Below are 4,542 nucleotides of genomic sequence, written 5' to 3'. Positions count from 1 at the left end.
TCCTGATCCATTGGCTTGAATTGCTCATCCCTGTTATTTTTCAATGTGATGAGAGATTCTGCCTTTTCCACATTCTCAGATAGCGTGTTTCAGATTCCCACCATCCTCTTGGTGAAGACATTTCTTCAAATGTTCCTTTTTGGTCTCCCACCAATTATTTTAATCTTTGCCCTCTAAATGTTGACCTCTCTGTTTAAGGAACTAAGTCCTTTCTATCCAGTCTTCAGCCCTTATGATCTTAGACATCTGATTAAATTGACCCTCAATTCAAAGCAAACAACTCAACCTATATAATCTTTTCTCAGAAAACCCTCCACTTCTGAAAAATGTATATAAATCTCCTCTTCAACTAGTTTAATGCAATCACATCCTTCATGCAATGCAGTATCTAGAGCTCAATACAGAACTTCATCTGTGGCCTAGCATTTTATAAATATCTAATATAACTTCCTTGCTCTTATATTCCACACATCAGCTGGCAAAGGAAAATATCCATTCTACCTTCTTTATTACCTTATCTAACTGTTTCACTACCTTCAGGGATCTGAAGTCAGACCTTTGAAGGTCCCTCTGAACTTACACATATCAGTTTCCTACCATAACCCAGATATTACAGTTTCTGGATTGGCAAAGATTGGACCTATGACCCAGGGTTGAGAATGTGTTGCTGGAAAAGCACAGCAGGTCAGGCAGCATCTGAGGAGCAGGAAAATCAACATTCCGGGCTAGAGCTCTTCATTGGAAATGACATCAGAGTGTCAGAACGGTGATGAAGTGTGGGATAGTTTGAATGGAGCAATAATCTAATGGTAATTACTGCTTTGCAGAAGTTCTGAGCCAATGTATTCCCTTGCCTTTTTCTCCAACACCATTACATTACCTCACATGTATTCAAATTGAATTGCACATGGAGCTTCTATATTCACATGAATACATAATTGACATTTCCCTGCACTTTTCCTTCTAAGGCCAGTTGGGTGTATTATCTGCAAAAACCTTTAGCCATGCCCCTTATCTCAGTGTTCTTGTGATCCCAGCTGCCACTAATATGGGGAAGTCAGATTCCAGCGTGAAATTTATTTGATAGACCCTACGTTTTATTTGTGCATTTTGTTTTCCTTGATGGTCAGTGGCCAACATACTTACATCAAGCTTTTAGCACTTATAATACATTTTTAGCAAAAGCACATAACTTTATCACAAAAAATAAAGCAACAAAATTGAGTTTGGAAAGATCTTATTAAAAACAGCAAAAAGAACGGTTCAACCCTTTTCCTAGCAATATCACTTACAACCGACTCTAGTCAAGCATTGCTCCTACTTTCACTTTAAAATTTCATACTGAATTTAGAAAGTTACAAGCATTGCTTTTCCGCAACGTTCTGCAAATTCACTAAATGGGGTTCTCCTTGTCTTTTCCTGAAACATGCAGATAGGCTTTGATTTACTGACTTTGACTACTTTGAAGGTACTAAAAACAGGTCAACATTTCTTTCCAGTTCTGTTGGTCCAGAGGCTGCCAAAAAGCTAAATTGCACCTCTGCAGTTTAGTGTCTTTTCTTCAGAACTGGCCAGCAGTCTTTCTGTAAGTCATAAAAATTCAAGTCAGTAATAAACAGAAATTATTGCATTAGGACTTGTTGAGTCATTTAGTTTAAGCCACAGGGATTCTTGGAAAGATTGTTTTTAGTTCACTGTCTCAATTGTCTTTCTAAGTGTTTTTATGAGAGAAAAAGGATCAGACCTTTGCAGGACTGTAAACCAAAATGCCATTTATCTCCAGCTCACTTTTACTCTATTCTAGAATCCAAGTTCAAAAATTATCATGTATTATAAATTTTCATCATACCTTCCCCCCTCCAAGAAAAGGAAAAAGTATCTTTAAAGAGTCTTTTTGCTTTTTATCAAAAATCTTTATTGTTACTTTTATTTTACATTAACAGGAAAAATTGTTCACATTTAACATACAAGAATTTTCATGACAATCATATTTCACACAAGTCAATTTTAATAATGACATTTGGTTTCTTTGATATTGTCTTAATAAGACATCTATTACGATATTGCCTTTCCTGTCACATGAATGATTTTCAAATTATTTGACCATAGTATTAAGTTCAAATTTTGAGTCTCTTTCTCCATCCTTAAATATTTGTTGATACCAATTTATCTTGTGTGAAAAATAACTGACTGGCTTTTTGATCCCAACTCATCTTCCTTGTGTAAAACTGCACCACACTGACTTTGTAGACATTTAAATGTTTTATCATAATTTGCTGCAGTTTAAACTGGTACTGTAGTCAGTATGGCTTTCAATTAATCAAATGCACTCAGACGTCTTTTGTTCACTTATTGTCTTGCCTTTTTTAAAAATCAGATATAGCAAAGGAGCCACCACCGCACTGAAATTTGGAATAAACATGTCGTAAAATTTACTCTTGCCATTATATACAGAATTTCCCAATTTGTTTTAGTCATAGGAAAAGCCAACATTACCCTTATTTTTGGTTCCCTTCGAGTTAATTGGCCTTGTCCCACAGTGGGGCCCAAATCACTTGTAGCCAAATTTATAGCCAAATTCCCAATTAATCGTATATATAAACCTGGATCATAGTGTAAATCATTCCTATGCTATAAGAAGTAAGGGAAAGGGAGAAAGTGAGGACTGTGGATGCTGAGATCAGAGTTGAAATGTGTGGACTGGAAAAGCACAGCAGGTCAGGCAGAATCTGAGGAGCAGGAGAGTCGACATGTCAGGCATAACCCCTTCATAAGAAGCAAGGGATCTAGTGCTGATGTCTGGCAAGCCTAATTAAAACAGCATTCTGTCAGAAAACACTTTTTGATTACAGTAACATCTTGCTGTTCAAGTTCTGCCCATTTCCAAATTCATTTATCAGCATAAAACATTCCATGTAGTATTTCACTCATTAAGTGTCCAAGTGTTCCCTCACCAAGGCTTTCTGGGAAGCAAAAGAACAAAACCTGGTGAAAATGTCAAAAAAAGTAAAATGTGCATAAATGAATAGGGAAAAAATAACTAAGATAAGGAAGATGTCTGTAATGTACTGTACTGTATTTCCTGGACTAGAAAGTGTACTCTGTATGAGCATTGTCTGCTGTGTTGCTTACTTGAGTGTTTGTCAATGGGTTCTCATTATTGTTATGTTCATCGCATTCTGCCCAAGACCATTATAATATGGATAAGTGTAACAAATATTGTACATTTCTTATTTTATTAAACTGTTTATCTAGTAGGACATATCTATATGTATTAAAAACAATGTTTTTATTGTATCTTATCTGTGTACTGTGTTTTGGATGGCTGGCACTTATCCAGTTGATTCCCATTATAAAACGTGTGCAAGGTTTTCCAAGAAAGGAACCCTTGTTAATAATGGAACCTTACTGTATTATCATTTGCTTCCTCTCATTGAGTCAATTTTATGTCTAATCTTATTTGCCATTTTTATTGCAGTCCCCATCCTTATTCATTCCTTAGTTATCATAAACTTGTTAGGTCTTCATCAAAAATCTTTGGATTTTCTTTGTGAAATAACTCCACAGAGGCCACAGTTCCATGACCAAGACACCCTTTATTTGCACATGGAAAGTCTTTGACACTGATCCAGCTCCCTCAGAGTTAGTTCTCAGAGTGAACAAAATCTCTGACACTCCTGTTCTTTTTTAAAATAAAAATTATGTATGATCAAGAAGAGTCAGCATGAAGAGGAAATCATTATGAAATAACTCCACAGAGGCTAGTATCCCATCATCAAGTCATCATTTATTTATACTTGGAGACTTGACACTGATCCAGCTCCCTCAGAGTCAGTTCTCAGAGTGAACAAAATCTCTGATGGTCCTGTTCTTATTTGTCAACCAGAGTTCCCTGATTGGACCAGATTGACAGTCCCAATCAGGGAACACAATTTATTAGGTCTACCTGGCTGACCTCATTACAATATTACATCCCTCCCCCTCTGAGTCCAAGGACATAGGCCATTTTTTAAAGCTTTTACTGGACCTTTTCAGTGCCAGGTCAGGTTCCTCCAACTCTGCTTCTGATACTGGTGATGTGTAACACACAGTAAATTGCCTCTTGATCCCAGAGGGCTTTGAAAGAAATTTGTTCTCCTCTTCAGGTGGCAAAGGCATCAAGGTGGTGACATCTGCCATTTCCATCTCAGATTCCAAGGTATCTTCAAGGCTTGATGAATAGGGAGAATCCACGTCTTATGGAACAGTCAGAAAGGTTGTCAAGGAGCTGGGTATGCTTTGCTCCCCTATCATTTGCAAGTTTACAGCTTTCGAGTTGTCCACATGCTTGTTCAGTACTATCACACCTACCTGAACTTTAAAAGTCACTGGACCTGACCTCACATCAACCATGCCTCTTACCCATGCAGAGCTATTCCTGTGGTTCCTATACCAAACCTCTTCCCCTGAAGTAAACTTTCTCTCTCACTTATTGAAGCCTTGTATCCAGCAAAGGTGTTCCTGATACCATTTCGCCTTCCTCCACTTGGATCAGAAAGATCA

The sequence above is a fragment of the Hemiscyllium ocellatum genome, chromosome 13 (genome assembly GCF_020745735.1).
Source record: "Hemiscyllium ocellatum isolate sHemOce1 chromosome 13, sHemOce1.pat.X.cur, whole genome shotgun sequence".
Taxonomy (NCBI): Eukaryota; Metazoa; Chordata; class Chondrichthyes; order Orectolobiformes; family Hemiscylliidae; genus Hemiscyllium; species Hemiscyllium ocellatum.
Note: the sequence above shows the minus strand (reverse complement) of the source record.